Below are 20378 nucleotides of genomic sequence, written 5' to 3'. Positions count from 1 at the left end.
AAAGGAGTAAAATGAGCCTCATGACCCGTAAGAAGCTGGCACCAACAGAATTAGACATAATATACACAATTTAAGATAAGGATACATTGTTGAAGTTCAGAAGCAAGGTTAAAAGAAAAGCTACTAAATTCCTAAAGGAGGGGGTAAGGAGTGATGATGCAGTTTTAATGTATGCATGTATTTCTGTTCTGATTGTAAGAATTCTGTATGTTTAAATTGTAATTAGCCAATCAGGTGTATTGAAGAAGCTTCTTTGTCTTCAATAATATAAAAAGAGCCATTTTGTCTTGTTCGGGATCTCAGCTTTTTGGAACTGGAATTCCACTGAGTTCAATGTTTTCCTTTGTCGACAATTGGAAACAAACTTATGGATTTTAAATTTATTAGGTCCTCTTGTCAATTCTTTGCTCTGTCAGTCCTAGATCTTTAAATTTACTGAAATTTCTGTTACACCCCACTATACATTTCCTTGCTTCAAACACCTTTTTGAAACATTTGGAAACCTGAATAACAGGTTATGTTCAGTATATAGAGAGATCTTGCATGCAGAGAGATCTTGGTGGGTTACAAACGGCCCTCAAGGGGCCGTTTTCCCGCTGCCGCCATTCGCTGCGCAGGGAAGCCCCAGCTGCCAGACCGCGAGGCTTCCCTGCGCAGCAAAAAAGGAGCAGCGAAATGCCGCTCCTTTTTTGAACGCGGAAGTGGCGCCGCAAGGGGTGGAGTGCACCCTCGCGACGTCACTTCTGCCGCGACACGTCTGGACACACAGCGTCCAGTACGTCAACATGGCGGCGCCCATGTGGATGGGCACCGCAAAAAAGTACGCGCTCCGCGCGTACTGGGAGGAAGGGCCGTCAGGAAGGTAAGAACCTTCCTAACCCTAATACGGCCCTTCCTAACCCTAGTATGCGCGGAGCGCGTACTTTATGGCGGTTTGTAACCCGCCCTTGTATGTTCAGTATGTAGAGAGACTAACTGAAGAAAAGAAGTTAGTAGCATGAGCTTTTGTAGACTTCAGTCAACTTCCTCAGATGCTTTTGACCAAAATGAAAACAATGAACTTAATTCAGTCACGAAAGTTCACATATCTATATGTACATTATCAAAAGAAAGCACCATCCACAATAATTTCATTCACATTAATGTTCGAATCAATGGCTATATCTTGATAATGAATATTCCTTGATTTTTTCCTCTCTCTCTCTCTCTCTCTCTCTGGTCTCAGTAAGATTCTTCCAGAATTGGTACTCTGAAAGACAGAAAGAAGAGAAATAAAAATGAAAAAAATGGCAGCGAGAATTTCACTGAATGCAATTGGCCCATCAGTTCACTTGTGAAGCAGATACATGAAACATTATTTCTATAGTGCAACCCAAGTGAAAAGATAAGAACAATATAGAATTTTATTCCTGTATTCCTGTAGCTAGCTGGATTACAAACAAACAGAATATACCTACCTTCTGTGAGAAACAACATCCAGAGGAAATTCTTTTTTTAAATAACTGGAACTTGTTGCCAGCATAATTTAGTGCCACCTAAAAAAGGAATGATAAAACAAACTGAAACTACAGAAGAAATTGATAGCAAAGATAAAATAATGCTATGATCAAGCCTTGCTTATTTCTAAAAAATTGCAAGTGTGTGTGGCCCAATCTGGACTTGAACAATGGCATGAGGGTAGGGCATACTGATTTGTAATATGGGAGGGAAGATTTAAAAATCTGTTGGTGGCTGAAGAGAGTATGTTTGATATATGCACCACCACCCCTCTCTTTCTTTCTTTTTGGATAAAGCCCAGAGGGTTGTTCTATTGCCCTTAGTACGCTCTCCAAAACATGCCCTTCCACAACTGTGTCAAGCCTTGGAAACGATTCCTGTTGCTATTGGGGACAAGTGGGAGAGGCAATTCAGAAGAGGAAGACGCGTCTTGTCTTTGTGCTGATGGGAAGGAAAACAATGGTGTACTCCATCTGGAAGGGCACCCTCATTTCTCACCCACCCCCCACCCCATTTACTGAAACCAGCTGCTTCTTCCTCTTCTGAATTGCCTCTCCTCTCCCATTAAGGAGCCTCTTCCCAGAGCCTGGCAACTGATGGGGTAGAGGCAAAGACATGGAACTGCATACGACTTTTTCAGGTCGGATCTCAGTCTTAGTGTTTAACTTAACAAGCACCAAGTTATGCTGTTTTAGCTTTTCCAGGCATATTAGGTTAGAAATAATATTCATTATATTGTTTTAATTTCTATTTTAGAACGTGATACACTAAAATGACACCTCTTTTTTACTATTTACTCTTGTTGTATACTACTGAATACTATGCTCTGTTGAAATTATAGACGGCTGTAAAAAAAAAGGTCAGGATTTTTAGTCAAAATTTATGTTGGGCTGAAGACAGATTTGTCCTAGGGCAACTGGGCAAACAGAAGGCGACATTTTTGCCACACCTGCTCCTTCAGCTCCCTGGCAGACAGATGGTTAGATGACCCAGCTGCGGAACAGGATGAGGTGTATGTTTCAAGGTGGGAGACAGAAACCTAAACAACTGGGCAGAGACACATTTCATGAATGGCAAGCCTTTCTGCTGACAGAAAGCAAACCTTGGGTCCAACCCATGGATCCAAGCTCCAACATAAAGTTCTCAACATCTATCTCTAGACAGGACTGTTTCTAAATAATCACCTGGAGAGGAAAACATCAATACACAGGCAGCATTTAACTGATTATAAAGACACACCTTTCTTTTTTGTCCAGTAAAAAACCCCAGCAATAGCAACAGCCACTACGATAATCAGGAACGGGATCAGAATGGAATTTCTTGTGGTATTTTCAGATACAGATTTGTTGACTATGCCATTTTCAAATGTCATGCAATCAAAAGCTGTTCCAGAGAAAAATAAAAATAAATATTTAGAGTAAATATATCAGCAATACTTATTGTGACTTTTTATTATATATAAATACTTCCACATGTATTATAAATAAAAAATGAAGGCATTACAGTATCACTTTTTAAAAAACAGGTCTGCTACACATTATCTAGGATCTTTACACTACACAGTTACCACATTATGACCCCAGTTTAACTACCATGGTTTTTTCCTGTACAATCCTGGGGTTTGTAGTTTGGTCAAAGACACTAGATCTCTCTGGCTGAGAATTCTAAAAAAAATTCCCAAACTGAAAATTCAGGGATTCCATAAGTTGTTATTATCACAGATGTTGTGGGAAAATAGCACTATAGTTATATAGTGTGAAAAAGCCCCAGAGACATTTGACTCCACACTGTTGGGAGCAGTGCTGGACTAGATCAAAACAAGTGACTTTTCAGTCCATTAAATGTCAAACCCAGCAAGCGTTTCCATTTTAATTAAATTTTCTCCAAGCACTTCTACCCATGTCCCCTAACATTCCCTTCACATTCCCTTTTTAATTAATTTCCTGCAAAATGATCACCTTCCACTCAGATCCTCCCCAAAATTCTTTCAAAGAGAAACTACAGTGACTCCTCCTAATTAGAGGATCTCAGATCCACGAACCTGGAAATCCAGAGGGGCGACCTTAATGGGGCGCACCCCTACACGCGCACGCACATGCACACACATGGGCACGTGCCCCATTCAAGCCTATCGAGCTTGAATATGCATGAGCCTCCATTTTCACAAAGGGGGATCCGGAACAGATTCCCCGCAAAAAAGAAGGGCCAACTGTATATCTCACTAGATAATGAAGCTCATCTTGATATTAATTCAAACTGGGGAAACTGACAGAGTTTCCTGAGCAGTGTCAAACTATTCTTTTGTTGAGATTTCTTCCTATGTAAGAGAAATGCAGTATTCCTAGGTTAGAAACTGTGACTGCTGAACAGGCCTGAAAACTGTACTGAATAATTGCAAAAGAGAAAAGGTGGTGTCGGGGGGGGGGGGGGGGGGAGGAACTCACTTTGTAGTGGATGAGAACTGTCTCTGTTGTTGAAAGTACAGCAGTATGTTATTTCATTGGCAAAAGAATCCAGCTGTAGAGAACTTTTGAGAGAGTATGAGCCATTCACACCTTTTATATGCTCACACTTTGAATTGTGAGTCAGATTGGTTCCATTATTATCATACCAATAGAGGTGCTTGATTGGATATCCTCCAGCTGCTGTGCATACAACAGTCTCATTCTTTCTTGTGATCTGTGGTTTCGTATAGGGTGCTGAAAAATATGTAGGTGTACTATATATAAATTGTCAAGCTACATAAAGAATTGATGGGGGGATATAGATTTTTAAGGACTGAAAGTTCAACCAAAGGTGTTTTCATCATTAAACGCAAGACTAGTATTGATATACAGAGTATTTGCATTTTGCATCCCTCCCACTTTCCATTCCAATTAACTGGATCTTGGATTTCTAATTTGTTTGGCAACAGTTTGTTGTTGTTGTTGTTGTAACTGCCCTCGAGTCAACCTAGACTCATGGTGACCCTATGGGTGAAGTATCTCAGAGATCCCTCTCTTCCATTGCTCTGCACAGATCCAGTAAATTCAGGCCCATGATCTCCCTGATTGAGTCTATTGAGTCTATCCATCTTGTGTGGTCTTTCTATCCTTCTACTACCTTCTACCTTTCCTGGCATTATTGTCTTTTCCAGTGAGTTATGCCTTCTCATGATGTGGCTAAAGTTCAATAAGCTCAATTTGATCACCTTGACTTCCAGGAAGAGTTCAGGCTTGATCTGTTCATGGACCCCTTTTTGGCTGTCCACAGTATCCTTAGCACTTTTCTCTAGCACCACATCTCAAACGATGGCTGAAACTGACGGCCTGGTAAAGCCAACTTGTCGTTGGCCAGCTTCCACATGACTCAGGGGCATGGCGTTTAGATGCCACTTGCCCTGGAGCCAGAGAAAAATCAGCCCCAGCAGCAAAGAGGCAGCTTTTTTCTGTCCCAAATAGGAGCAGATTTCTTTTCCACTCCTATTTCAGGTGGAAGCCGGCCAGACTGAGGCCACAGAATGTGGTTGCCACGGCCCCCACCCAGCTTTCTCTGGGGTGACATTAAGCTGCCCCTTTAGGGCCACCTGTTTTGGCCCTGAGTTGATTTTCTTCCTGCCTGCTCAGTTGTATATCTTTACTCTTTAAGATCTTGTCTAGTTCTTTCATCCCAGCACTTGCTATTCCTAGTCTTCTTCTAATTTCTTAACTGCAGTCTCCATTCATATTTCCTCAGATATCTGATTTTCCCCCTGTAATTCCTTTGTATGCTCCATTAGCCATTATATGTTTGCAGTGTGGTCCTTAGTTTCCCTTTGTTTCCTGAAACCTGCTTGCACTTCTCAGATTTCTCTCTCTATGTATGATTGGCAACAGTTGTTCAGTAATAATGAAAAAATTTAAAGGCTCCCCTTCCAAAGGCTGCAAACAGACCCTACTTGATGCACATGCTTATAGGCTCAAACTTACCAACAATGTTTAGAAAGGAATTCAGTGTGTCATATCCCTTGTCAGCTTTAAGAAAAATATTATAATATCCCTCATCTGATATTTGTACATTGTTGAAAATCAGAATGGCAAAATTATCCAACGTCAGTGAAATTCTTCCATCATCGGAGGTATACTTCCCAGCAAACGTGTTGATTTCACTTTCTTCTGGACAACTGCTTTCATTATAAGAGCAGAATTTCATTGTGACATCTGTAATAATGTGGTTGCTCTTGCAAGTAATATTAGTATTTTTTCCACGTTCTCCAACATATGGTTCACATGAGAATTTGGAAAATTCTAATAGAAAACAAAAGAAGTATGCATGTGTTCCAGTTAGTTCAAGCACCAAACATAGATTATTAAACTAACTACAAGGGTCCCTTAATATCCACTGGGGCTGCATCCCAGAAACCCCCATGGATACCAGAATCCATGGATGCTCAGGCCCCAATGTATACAAAGGCATAGTGAAATGGTATCCCTTATAGAAAATGGCTAAATCAAGGTGTGCTTTTAGGAACTCATATTTTTATTTTTATTTTTGAATATTTTAAATCTGTGGAGGGTTGAATCAGAGGATAAAGAATCCATGGATGCAGGTGGGCCAACTGTATTTTCCTTTTTTGTCAGTAATTGTTTTGTTTTTTACCTATGCACCTTATGTTCTTTAAAAACCATTTGTATTTTTTCCCATTTACAAGTTCATTGTATTGTACCACCCACCCACCCACAGTACTTTTACACCTCCAGCATTTATTCCCAGATGTCTTGTAGATTTTTGCTAGTTTTACTGCACTTAGATACCAGCGATTTTCCATTTTGAAATAGTTTTCTTTTAAATCCTAGCATTTAATTGTTGTTTTCTTCTAGCTAATTCCCAACTTTCCTGGTCATTTGCTCTCCCAATGTCTGTTGCCCACTTAATCATTATTTATTTCACAATGTTCTCTTCTAATTCACTTTTTAACATTACACTGTAAAATTTTGATGTCAATTTTGAACCGTTTTTCCTTATCAGTTTATCTAATTAATTTTCATTTTCTTATTATTTATTATTATTATTATTATTCTTTATTTATATAGCGCTGTAGATTTGCGCAGCGCTGTACATAAAAACAACAAATATAAAAGAGTAAACCTGCCTATGGCATACAATCTAAGAAATGATAGGATAATACAAATAAAACACATAGCAATACAGGAAATGGTTCAATAAAACAGGCAACAAAAAGAACATCAGATAGCAAGTGACAATCACGCAATGTCTGGGAAGGCTTCTCTGAACACGATGGTCTTCAACTCCGTTTTGAAGCTGGTTAAAGAAGTGATGGCCCTTGCTCACGGGGGAAGAAGGTTCCAGGAGTGAGGGGCAGCAAGTGAAAAGGGGCAAATCCTAGATGGGGCAGAGGAAATCCTGGGCTGGGACAGCCAACTTTGAATACCAGAACGGAGGGCCCAAGTGGGAAGGTGAGGAGAAAGAAGGTCTGATAAATAACGGGGGCGGCAGCCCATGGAGGGCTTTAAACGTCGACAGCAGGAGCTTGTACTGAATACGGAAAAGGAGGGGGAGCCAGTGAAGGGATGCCAACAAAGGAGAGATATGGTCAGAGCAGTGGGCGGATGTAATAATGCGTGCAACTGAATGCTGGACAGAAATTAAAGGGCAGAGGAGAGAAAGAAGAAGCCCAGCCAGGAGGATGTTACAGTAATCAAGTCGTGAGACCACTAGGGCATGGACCAGGATCTTGGCAGTAGAGGCAGAGAGATATGGTTGGATTTTGGCAATATTGTATAAAAAGAATCTACAAGCCTCGTGGATCTGAGGGATACACGACAGAGAAGAGTCAAAGATAAAACCAAGACTGCGGGCTTGCTGGACTGGTTGAATAGAAATATTGTCCACAGAGACAAAAAAGGAGTGTTGAAGGGTAGACTTAGGAGGAAATACAAGAAGCTCCGTCTTGGACATGTTGAGCTTCAAACGCCGATGGCGCATCCACTGCGAGACAGCTGTGAGACAAGACGAAACTTGCTATTCAAGCCTTGGAGAAAGGTCAGGGGTGGAAAGATACAACTGGGTGTCATCGGCGTACAGATGGTGGGAATTCTTCAAATTCTTCTGTTTTATAATTGTTTTAAATTTGTCTGTCACTTGTTTGTATGGTAGCCAATGAGTTGCCTGTAGCTCATAAATATCTGAAAGCAATGGCAACTAGCCTGTAAATCAGAATGGTAGGCTAAGATGGATTCAGAATACAGTATAGGCATTTTGCAATGAGCATAAATGTGCCCCTTTTTGGAGGTCCTTTCCCCCCTAATCAAGTGTACCTGTCTGGTACCTGTGTTCCATGAAATTCAGCCAGTGAAGAAAGACAACTGAAAACAAGAACTCTTAACGCACAAATATGCAAATACACATGCATATAATTCTGGCAAATCAAAATTTTCCAACTAAGCAAATATTTGAGAATTTAAGGTCAGATATTGGGATTTTCTGCCAGATACATATCCTTGGCCTTTGTAGTTAGTTGTTTTTGTCATTGTTCTACAGACTTCATTGAAAAACTCAATTAAATATTTAATTAGGAAAATAGAGTGCTAGCCAGTGAAATCTCTACAGTCACTGGAGAAAAGAGGAAAGCTTACCTGTACTACTCAGTACATCCTGCAGTAGTAAAACCAGAGAAATGATTTGGAGGAATGCCATCTGGAAACTGCTGAGATGTTGCTACAGTTCCATCAACTGCTTTAAGACAGTTCTTCCACTGGAAAAGGGTTAGAAATTGAGTTGCTTCCCAAGAAAGAAATCATTCTCTGTTGAAAAAAAATTGCCTTATTAATAAATAAAAATTATTCCTACTCTGTTATTTTTATCAGAGAGATGCATCAGATTTGGATGAAATTCTGAGCAGAGACAGCCTCCCTGGAGCCAGTTTAAGAATTTTCTGAGGCAAAGGATGCTTCTTTCCTTCAGTGTGAACACAACTGAAGGTAGTCTGACTTTTTATTTAGACTAAGAAACATAAGGTCCTAGCCCCAGCTCAGTGAAAGCTGGATTAGCTTTATCCTCCTCCATACAAACAAAGTAAACATTGATCCATTCCACAGAGTTGTTTGAAGATTGGTTATACTGTATGAAAGAAATTCCTGTAGGTTATGTGTGGCGGTGGTGAGGATGATAGATTAAAATCCCATAGATTAACTCTGAAGCAATTCATCTGTCCAAAAGGGTTATTAAAAATAGAAAGGGTCCATTTGACAGTTGAAGACAAAGACTGCATATGTATATATCTTGTAAAGTGATTCTGCTATCTCCTTTTCTACCAAAAGATGGAGTGCTACTTCTACTTTACAGACAATGCAATCCTGTAATGTTGCAGTAGTTTCTTTTTTTGTTTGAGCAAAACTATTTGTTGAAGGCAAATAGCTATCAACATTTATCGTCACTGCTCCACTTGAAGCTGCCTATATAGCTTGGGCCTGAGTTACTTGAGGGAATGCCTCTCCCTACACAATCCGCCCCACACTCTCAGAACAGGAAGAACGTATTAGATTATGTAAACACCAGGTTAACAACAACTTCCCACAGGGCATTTACTGGCGTAGCTCCTCAATTATGGAATGGCTTGTCAGAGGAGTTCCGTCTCATTACCATGGTGGGATACTGCTGGCGCATCCTTTTCCGCCGGTGGGAAGCCTCAGCGGATAAACCGCACTGTTTCCCGCTGGCAAAAAAAGAACCCGAAAAAAGTGAGTTCTTTTTCTGGTGCACTTCTGATGCCCAAGTGTGCCAATGCACAAGTGCGCCATGACATGCGGACGCTAAGCATCCATCAAGTCAAAATGTGTGTACAGGGCGCCACCATTTTGACGTATGGAATGTGTAATAGGGTTGTGGGGCATCTGTAAGGGACAGCCCGAGGCAACCCTAGCACATATTCATTACGTGCTTAAAGACACATCTGTACTGGGCCCATCTTAGATGCCTTTAAGAAGGCACTTGACACGGATCTCTTTCGGCAGGCCTATCCACCCAATCTGCTGTAAGAGAGTTAGAAATACCCACCTTTATTTGTAAAGATATGTATTTTAAATGATGATTTAGTCCATGTATTGTATTGGTGGCGCTTTTACTGTTTTATTGAGTATATTTTATATGAAATTGTAGTTTTTTATCTTGTAATGTTGTTTCTATTGTAATCCCACCTCGATCCGCAGAGAGAGGTGGAAATTATTATTATTATTATTAATTATTAATTATTATTATTATTATTATTATTATCGATAGAATAAATGCTGCCACTAAGAGATTCTGCACATGGCCTCAACCACGCAGAATAAAGATGGAGCTGACCATATGGTGGCAAATCCAGTACTCTGAAAATCAAGCTCAGTTCACAGAATACTTTAAGTTATCTGATCGGGGTGAAGGATTGGCAGGGTTTTTTTTCCCAGCAATGTGCCAGGGACTGGCACATTTGTGTCCATTGGCAACAAATGTTTCTTTTTTTCTTGAAACTTGCCACAGGCTAGCAACAAATGGCTCACAGACTTGCGCCAGTCCACAGACTGCCACTTTGTGTAGCACTGATATAACACAGCTTCTTTTTGCCAATAGACAAGCAATCCTAAACTTTTCTGTATATGGTAACATAACCTTAGGCGGAACTGACAAATTGTGAATAATAGGCAGCTGCTGTCCCAGCGATCATTGCTCCCATGATAACAACACTTGTGCCTAACTAGTTACCAGTTTATGCCTTGCATTTCTCCAAGTGAGTGTGATTGGGAGTGGCTTTCTACTGGTGCATCTGGTGAGGTACTACTCAGATTTCTCTAATGGACACCTAGGAACTATAGCACTAGTGCTCTCTGGCTGGAAATGGTAAATCCATACCTAAACTGCAAATCCCATAATTTCTTCCAAAGCATCAAGGCATTATAACTGTGTAGTATGGATATATCCTGTTAACATGTTGTCAAAACACTATAATTGTATAGTGTGAATATATCCCGATATACACAGCTTGATACCACTATAACTATCATACCTTCATTGATGAGACCTAGGATTTCCAGTCTGGTGAGATGCACTTAAAATTCTCTGCTAGACAGTTGTGGCATGCTCTTCTGCCTCAACATAGCATTGTTGCTCTCTAGCAAGGTATTCCAAGTCTCTCGCTACATTACACATTACAAATCCCAGCATCACAGACATACCCTTCAACTGTCACATTTTTCAAGGACATTTTTCTGTCTTGTTTTTTTAGCTGCTTTTAAAATGTCCCAGTTTCTCCTCCCACATTTTCCCTTTGCTCTCAGTCTATTTTAGTTGCTGCAAACTGAGTTCCAAGTGCAAAAGTAGTTTGTACTTAATTAACTCACTTAGCACACCTAACTCTTAAAAGCCTGGGTTTCAATACCTGTGTATTCAACCTGTTAAGAAATTAAGGTTGTCACCCCTTTCTTTCTGAGAAGTTCCACCTCTATATGGTAGGCATATACAACATGGTATTCTCCCCATTTTAAATAGCTATTGAATATGACTGATGCAAATAGGAAAAAAAAACTTCATTTCAATCTGGTGTTGAAGCATTTACTAAAATTCACATTTTTTCCATATCTTGAATAAAATATGTACCTGGATCAGTGATGTGAAAGACTCTGCAGACAGGGCAAAGTGCCAGCATGGATCACATGATCAGGGCAGGGGGCAACTGATTAAGGACTAGGTAGCCCTCATATGATTCTTGGGATAGAGCCTATAAAATGGTTAACTGAGAGCTCTGGAATGGACTAGGCAGATGCTTGTTCCTTGTCCATGGCAGGTAGCATGAGAAGAATTTAACACTTCGATGTACACCTTGGCATCTTTTTGGTGAAGGGTACGATTCTAGAATAGCATCTAGAGGTCCTAGGACATGATAGATGGCGAAGGAGTCTACCCTTGCGCTTGACCTGGGGTTTTTACTCTCACTTAGAAGGTCTTACAATTTGGGTGGGAGTGTTTACATTCCAATAAGTGGCCAACCAGGGAGCAACCCAACAATTAGATTGTTGTCACGGTCAGGTGTAGTCTAGGGTAGTCCCCTGGCCTCAGCTCTCCCCTCTTGCTCTTTTGATGTCCAATTAACTTACATAGGATTTAAGTTAAATAAAGTGGTCCTTATTTAATCCAACATTCTGTCTCATCTTACTGTTCCATGGGTTGTTCATCAAGGAAAACACACATACATAAATGCATGAGAAAGTGAAACTAAAAGATCTTCCCACTTTGATGAAGTCATCTGTTTTCACTCTATGCAAACAAGGAAACAATGTACTTGCTATTGTATATCACTATATTTTGCCTCCCCCACACACATTAGATAGGTGTTTATTTGCTGAGCTGTCATCTTTTTGATCTAAGATATCCTCATGCTTATTTCCTCATGCTCTGCACGTACAATATTCTAACAGCCTGGGAAGGGGATACACCCCAAGTGTTAACACAATCTGAAGCTTGGATAAAGGGTGTTGTTGCTCCTGGATTTAAAAAGCTCTATCTAAAATATTCATCAAACTGCTAGTCATCAGTCTCTTAATGGTATGAACTGCAGTTCAGAAGGGGTGAGCTAGGCATTACCACAGCACCCCTGTCAAACTGTAATTCCCATGGTTTGAGCACAGAGAGTAGGGTACTATGATAGTAACTGGTCCAAAACTACTATAAAGTATGTCTAGCCTTCTCCTACATGAAGGGTACAATCGGTGGTGTCATATAGCTGGTTCTCACAAGTTTGGCTGCTGCTGAGGGGCTGGAGAAAACACCAGCCAGACATGGAGCTGGGCAAGCAAATATCCCCAGGTGAAGGGGGGATGGTGGGACACATTTTCACATTTAGGCAAAACTATTTTAAAAAGTAGAATTGGTTGCTGCTTACTTTAAATAGCACCACTTGTTGCACCAAGTGTGAAGCTCTTGGATGAGTCACAGTAGTTTGTTTTCACACCACAAACCAAAGACAGTCTTTATGATTTGGGAATTTACTACCATTTGTCTTCAGTTACTAGTTCAAAATTTGTCCATGGAATGGACGTGGTAGAACAACTACATTGTATGAAGATTATTCTGAAGATCTGAGGATTCCCCACAGGAGAAGAGCATTTACCTTTTATGGTAGTATTAGATGGTCATGTTCAGGTTTTACTTGAAAAGGAGCCTGATATCTGTGAAAAAGAAACAGAAAAACATTTCATTCATTGTTTCCCAGGTAGTTTTATATGAAATCCAGGAGCAAAGAAGAATTTTCATTGTGTATTGGATTACTCAAACTGCTATATTTATGAAATCATTTAGGTATTTATTACAGAGAGTTGGACTATAAGACATACAGAAATCCTTGCAATTAGAAGTGATGCCATTGAAATAACTTGCTATTGTGATAGCATAACATGCCCCATCAACTTTCTCTCTTCAACATGTCCAATCTCTTCCTGAAGAAGTCTGAGTTTGCAGTCATCACTGCATCTTTCAATACTGATACAAGTTTAGCTTGGTGTGTAACAATATACTTTCCGGTGGGTGATTCAGCCTTCACAGATGATCCCAGATATGAGAGCAGCTATGTACTTTCTCAATAGTGCACCTATTTTTATTTACTTTTCTGGTTTGTCTCCATACCTACTATTTATTTGCTACTTACTTGCACACACATTCCCTGCTTTTGGTCCTTTAATTGTTCATATGTTGACTTTTCTTTGTATTCCATGACAGGAATATTTCTCCAGTTTAGAATTACAAACATTTGCTTAGGAATTTCTGACATGAGACTTTGTCACAAACCTCTTGAATGCCCAAGTAAATAGTGCAAACAAAATTACCCCCATCCAAATGTTTAATGTTTAGAGTTCAACAGAAGCAATGTTCCACAAGCCATGTTTTTCAGCAGGGTTTGACCATGATAATTTTATCTTTAATATTATGCTTCACCAGTTTGCCCAACATGAAAGTTGAGCTAAATAGCTTTTAATTTCCTGGTTTCCCGCTGGGATCTCTTTTGAAAAATAAAAACTCCTATTGGTCTCTCTCCAGTAATCTCATACAAGTGCTAATCTTAAGGACATATTGCATATTTTTGTTAGAAAATGAGTTAGTTTGTATTTTGGTTATTTAAAATCTTCTAGATGATTATCTAATCCCAATAATTTGTTTATTTTTTCCCTTCTTGGAAATACCAGTCTTGGGCACAGGTATCCGTCCTACATCTTCTGCAGTAAAGACAGAGGAAAAAAATCCATTCAGTTTTTCCACATTCTCATTGTCCCATTTTAATCCTCTTTAACTCCATTATCACCCAACATCCCAACTATCTCCCTAATTGGCTTCTTGTTCACTATGCATTCTTTATTATTGGTCATGATGCTATTAGCAATATGCTCCACAACAATTTTTCATGTCCCTAATTTTCTTTGTGTAACTTTTGCGGGATACATACCTCCATTTTGTAGCGTGGCGGCAGCAGCAGTAGGGTTAGGGAGCATGCACCATTCACACACTTCCTAACCCTAGTACATACTAGGCTAACCCTAGTACATACTGGGAGTGAAAAATGGCAGCGCCCTGTCTACATGGGCGCCGCCATTTTCACGTGCCAGACACCTAGTGTCTGCAAGTCCCGGTGCGCTTGTGACGCCGCAAGTGCGCAATTGGCGCATTGCGGCGTCACAAGCACGCCGCAAGAAGAACCTGCTTTTTGCAGGTTCTTTTTGTTCTGCGACAGAGCCATGTGGTTTGGCCGCTGCAGCTCCCTCACGGAGAAAACCAGGGCAGTGGGAGACCACCCTTTTTGGGTGATCTGTATTCCGCCTTTGATTTCCTTTTTAGCCACCACATTTCGACAAGACTTTCTATTTTTGAAGAAAACTCCCCCCTCCCCCAACACTGTCTTTTCAAGTGACTTCTTGGACTCTATTTCACTTTCTTTTCCAAAGATTTGGCATCTTCACTTTGCAAGTGTCTAGTTCACATTTGTAAAGAGCCAGAGATTTACCTATTTTTAAGTGCCACAACCTGCTACATCAAACAATAGACTGGAGTGCTGATATATATGTAGATCAACTTATGAGAAAGGGTCCAGAGTGATGCTTGCAGAGGCTAAGCAAATGAAAGATAAGCTTTAGCAGCAAGTGCTATGAAACTGGTAAGACCATTGAGTACATCCCAGTAGACAGACTAGGTGTTGCCTCCTTAAGGATGTGCACCAGGTGACAAATTGGCAATAGCAATTGTGAATATGAGCACACAACAATGATTCCACTATTCCGACTAAAAACCTCAACTGGAATTCATTTTTGGGTTGTGGCTTTATACACAACGTTCCAGGAACAAGACTTTATCATTGCAAGAGGTGCAAAATGCCACCCCCCCCAAAAAAAAAACCATGGGGACTGCAGAGGCTTTTGAGAGCCAACATGGTATATTAGTTTGAGTGTTGGACTAGGACTTCAGGAGACCAGGGTTCAAATCCCCACTCAGCCTTCGAAACCCACTGGGTGACCTTGTGTACATCCTACTCTCTCAACCTCAGAGGGAGGCAATGGCAAAACTCCTCTGAACAGAGCTTTTTTAAAAAAAATCCTAGGGTAGTACACATATCTGTATCAGCTTGAAGGAACAGAACAACAACAAGCAGGTATTTTAGAGGTCTTAGCAAGCCTAAGGAAAGCTCAAAACAGCCCATGGAGGGCTACATATTTCACATGACCCACAATTTCCCTACTCGTAGTGTAAACGGGTGTGATTTTTATATGTCTGTCTCAAATAGACTTGAAAACCTTGAAAATGAAAAATTATTCATATTAATACATCGGGGCTGAGAAAATAAGACAATTTATTGTGGGGGGGGGGGGGAGATGATGGGGGTTTGAAAGATTCGAGGGTTCAATTGCAAACCCTTGAAAAATCAAAAAGTCTAGATGTGGAGCCCAAGAGCAGGTCCAGCAGTAGAGTCATAGAATCATAGAGTTGGAAAGGGCCTCCTGCTCAATGCAGGATCTCCAGCTAGAGCATCCCCAGCAGATTGCTGTCCAGCCTCTTTTCGAAGACATCCAGAGAAGGAGATCCTATCACCTCTCTAGGCAACTGGTTCCATTTCCAAACTGATCCGGCTGTAAAAATGTTCAACTGAAATTATCCCACCCCTGTAGCTTAAAACTAGTAGAACTAGTTCTATATTCTGAGGCAGCAGAGAACAACAGGTCAGCATCTTCCTCTTTGTGACAGTTGTTGGGGTATTTAAAGAGTACAGTCATGTCACCCTCAGTCTTCTTTTCATAAAGCTGAACATGTCCAGCTCCTTCAGACTTTATTCAGATCTCTTGTTCTCTGTAGTTCTTATTATCTTTGTTACCCTTCTCTGAACTTGCTCCAACTTCTCTATATCCTTCTTAAAGTGAAGTTCCCAGAACTAAACCCAGTACTCAAGATGAGGCCTGAGCAACATAGAATATTTTGGGACCATTAATTCTCATGACTGGGAAACTCTGTGGTTTGCCTTCTTTGCTGCAGCACCACACTGCTAGTTTATGTTCAACTTAGGATCAACAATAATTGTAAGGTCTTTTTCACATGTGGTACTACTAAGCCAAGTATCCTCTATCCTATACCATCCTATACTTATGCATTTGGTTTTTGTGATCTACATGTAGAATTTTGCATTCATCTCTGTTAAACTTCATTTCATGAATTTCAGACCAGATTTCTAGTTAAAGTCCTTCTGCATTCTGTTTCTATCTTCCAATGTGTTCGGTACCCTCCTACTTTTATATTATCCACAAATCTGATAAATATTCCCTCCACCTCATAATCTAAATCATTGATTAAAAAAATATTGACGAGTGTCATCCCGAGGACAGAACCCTGCAGCACTTGAGGCTTCCTTTCAGTCTGAAGTACAACCATTGATGACAACTCTCTGAGCACAATTTTCCATCCAATAATGGATCCATATGATGGTGTTTACATCTATTCCACATTTAGTCAGTTCGCTAATCAAAATACCATGGGGGACTTTATAAAATGCTTTACTGAAATCCAGATAAATGATACATCATTCCTACCATGTACTAAACTAGTGACCCATCAAACAGACAAAAAATAAAATTAGTTTGGCATAATTTGTTCTTGACTAATCACTGCATTGACATGACGATACTTGCAAACAGACTTCTGTACAATCTGGTCTAACATTTTTCCTGGTATTGAAAGTCAGGCTGATTGGTTGGGCAAAGTTCAGTTTTTGCTAGGAGGAAGGAGAACCAGGGCAGAATCAACTACTGCTTTCAAACAAGGTAGAAAAGGTGGGGAATTGTGTATTGCTCCTGACCTATACAGGCAAATGATCAGCAACCAAAGAAACTAGAGAGATTGCTGTGCACTTGCCAAATTTAATAACATTTACATTATGTTGATTTCAGTGATTACATACAGAAAGGAGGCACAAGCTGATTTCACTTTTAATCTTTTAAGTGAAACCTGCCCAGGGAAACCCAGGATCATATGGGTGGGAGGAAAGGACTTTAACCCTTAGCCCTTTCATGGTCCCAGATTGAAAAAATGATATGGATATAGATATATTGGACAATAGCTCATAGACATCCCAAGCCATGGTAGTGGGGGATTATGGGAGCTGTAATCCAAAAAGTAACTTTTTCAAGCTCTGCATGATACTTACTAGAATTGAAAGGTGCCTGCTCCTCCTGCCATCTTCTTTATCTGTGTTCCCTATGCCAGCTATAAGTGGCTACACCTTTTGTTTGGCTTGGATGAAATAAATTATCCATTCACTTCAAGAACAGAAGGCTCTGTTGTATTTTCCTCCCCTGTGGCTCTAAAGCCCCTTCCCTGTTTTGTTGGTTTGTTTGTGCCTCAGTGGTTTACTAGAATCATAGAATCATAGAAATCGATGAATAATCAATAAATCGGAACAATAATCAAAAATAAAAAAACATGCAGAATCTAAATTTGATAAGTATCTCCCAATCTGTCATCCAGTCATTGATAAGATGTTGATAGCACTGGGCCCAGGACAGAGCCTGTGGGACCCCACTGGTCACTTCCCTCCAGGATGAAAAGGAGCCATGTTGAGCACCTTTGGGTTCGGCCGGTCAACCATTTACAGATCCATTTAACAGTTCCTGTGCTAGCCCACATTTTACAAGCTTGTTTGCAAGAATGTCATGGGGAACTTGTCAAAGGCCTTATGAAATCAAGATATACTATATCCACAGCATTCCTTCATCTAAAGCTGGTAATTTATCAAAGAAGAGATTAGGTTTGTCTGGCAGGACTTGTTCTCTGAAACCCATGTTGACTTTTTGTGATTATGGATATGCCTTCTAGAGTTCACAGACTCTCTGTTTAATGATCTGCTCCAGAACTTCCTAGTACTGATGTCAGACTAACTGGACGATAATTGTGGGGTCCTCTTTTTTTCCCCTTTTTGAAGATGGGGACACTTTTGCCCTCCGCCAGTCTGCTGGGATCTCCTGTTTTCACGGAGTTTTTCAAAGATTATTGCCAATGCCCGATATTACATTGCCAGTTCTTTAATACCCTTGGATGGAGTTCATCTGGTCCCGGAGACTTAAATCATTTAGATTAATAAGGTGTTCCCACGATCTCTTTACTTATCTGTACTGAAATGCCCCTATCCGGTCCTCTGCTCCATTATCCTCAGGTTGAGCACCCTTTGCCTTTTCTGAGAAGACTGAGGCAAAGAAGGTGTTTAGTAATTCTGCTTTTTCTCTGTCTTCTGTTAGCATCTTGCCATCTCTCCACGCAGTGGCCCTACCGGTCCTTCTTCTTCCTTTTGCTGCGGACATATCCAAAAAGCCTTTTTATTGTTCTTAACCTCTCAGCAAGCCTGAGTTCATTCTGCGCTTTAGCTTTTCTGACCTTACCCCTACACATGCCGCATTCTTTGAATTCCTTTTTTGTGATTTCCCCCTTTTCCATTTTCTATACATGTTCCGTTTCAAACTCAGCGGTTGAAAGTTCCTTAGTCATCCATCCTGGTTTTCTTGAGACACTCCACTTTTTCTTTCTCACTGGAACTGTTTGAAATTGTGCCTTCAGTATCTCTCTTTTAGAACTCCCATCCGTCCTGAACTCCTTTATTTTTAGTATTTCTGACCATGGAATTGCCCTCAAACTTCTCTAAGTTTACTGAAATCCGCTCTCCTAAAGTCTAGGATGCGTGTCTGACTATGCCTGGCTTCTCCTTTCCACTGTATTAACAAACTCAGGAGAACATGGTCACTTCCACCTAAGATCCCACCACTTGCACCCCATTAACCAAGTCATCCTTGTTGGTTAGGATCAGATCTAAAATAGTGACCCCCTTGTTGCCTTTCCACCTTTGGACCATGAAATTGTCTCCAGGCAAGTGAGGAATTTGCTAGGCCTTGAGGATTTGCTGAGTTTGACTTCCAAAAATATCAGGATAGTTGAAGTCGCCCATCACTACTACATCTCTTTTTCTGACTGTGTGGTCATCTGTCTAGAAAGATATCATCCAATTCCTCAGTCTGACTGGGGGTCGTAGTAGACTCCCACCGTAAAATCCTGTTCTTTCCCTCCCCTTTAATTTTTACCCAGATGCCTCCACCTGGCTTCCATGACTGATGTCCTGGATCTCTTCACTGGTGTAAATATCTCTGACTATTAGTGCTATTCCTCCTCCTTTCTTGTTTGACCTATTTTTTCTTAAAAGCGTATACCCCCTATTTCCACATTCCAATATGAGACTCCATCCACCAAGTTTCAGTGATGCCTATTATCATATTTGTTTGTTGTACTGGAGTTCGAGTTCATCTTGCTTATTTCCCATGCTCTGTGGATTAGTGAGAGACATCGCAGACCAGGTTCCCTTTTACTTGCTGCCTGTGCAATTTTTTTTTGCCTCCCACTGTTGGGTCCTTGCACTGTTTGCCTTGTTTCCTCTATGCAGTTGACTATTTCGCCATCCCTTTCGCCTTTCCTTAATATTGTCTCCCTTCCCCTCGGAACTCAGTTTAAACTCTCCTGATCAAGTTTCTTGAGACTGTTGGCAAAAACATTTCTTCCAACTGGTGTAGATGCAACCCGTCTGTTGCAAGAAGTCCTTCCCCATGGAACCGCAGCCAGATCGAAGAATCCAAATTCCTCCGGCGACACCATCTGCGGAGCCAGTTGTTTCACATCCGCTATTTCCTCTCCCTTCCTGAACCATGCCCTTCACTGGCAGAAGAGACGAGATGACAACCTGTATCATCCATTCCTTTCAGCTTCCTACCAAGCGCCTCGAAATCCCTTTTGATGTTCTGAATGCTGTGTCTTGCAGTATCATTTAGTTCCCACTGGACCAAAAGGAAGGGGTATTGGTCAGTAGGCTTGACCAGTCTTGTCAGCCTCTCTGTCACATCACGGATCTTTGCACCTGGAAAGACACAACACTCTCGAGATATCTTGTCAGGCCTACATACACTGCTTCTGTACCCCATCAGCAAGGAGTCCCCCACTACGACCACAATGCCTCCTCCGAGCGTAGCACGGACTGTTCCCTCGGTGGGACTCTCAGGCTCCCCTGCTCTGTCCCTGAAGTCTGTCCATGCTGCTCTTCTTCATCCTCCTTGAAAAGGGAAAGAGCTTCGAATCGATTCTCTAGCTGCAAGCTCCCAGAACAATTCCTTCTTGGCTTACTTCTCTTGTGACATTCCTCCAGCTGTCTGCCTCCTGTGTATGGCAAGTGACCTCTTCCACCCTAGCACTTCCTCTGCATGGTACTCATCCAAGATGGTTAGTTCTATTGTGTCCAGGAAATCCTCTTGTTCCCAATATGCTGAAGTGAGCTACTCTTGACTCCAGCTGCTGCACTTTCTACTTTTCCCCCC

At 40.9% G+C, this 20378-nt stretch overlaps 1 long non-coding RNA gene across 3 annotated transcripts in view; it reads right to left on the bottom strand.

Moving 5' to 3' along the window:
- Positions 1 to 1075: 1075 nt before the first annotated feature.
- Positions 1076 to 20378, bottom strand: part of LOC121922915 — a 112434-nt gene continuing 93131 nt past the window's right edge. For all 3 annotated transcript variants that reach the window (XR_006102257.1, XR_006102256.1, XR_006102255.1), the window contains 7 exons: positions 12617 to 12674; positions 8112 to 8279; positions 5445 to 5762; positions 3942 to 4196; positions 2737 to 2880; positions 1458 to 1535; positions 1076 to 1249 (listed from right to left, as the gene is read on the bottom strand). This is a non-coding gene — a long non-coding RNA (uncharacterized LOC121922915). The remainder of the gene's footprint in view (positions 1250 to 1457; positions 1536 to 2736; positions 2881 to 3941; positions 4197 to 5444; positions 5763 to 8111; positions 8280 to 12616; positions 12675 to 20378) is intronic.

The sequence above is a fragment of the Sceloporus undulatus genome, chromosome 2 (assembly GCF_019175285.1).
Source record: "Sceloporus undulatus isolate JIND9_A2432 ecotype Alabama chromosome 2, SceUnd_v1.1, whole genome shotgun sequence".
NCBI lineage: Eukaryota > Metazoa > Chordata > Lepidosauria > Squamata > Phrynosomatidae > Sceloporus > Sceloporus undulatus.
This window is presented reverse-complemented; position numbering and strand designations above follow the sequence as displayed.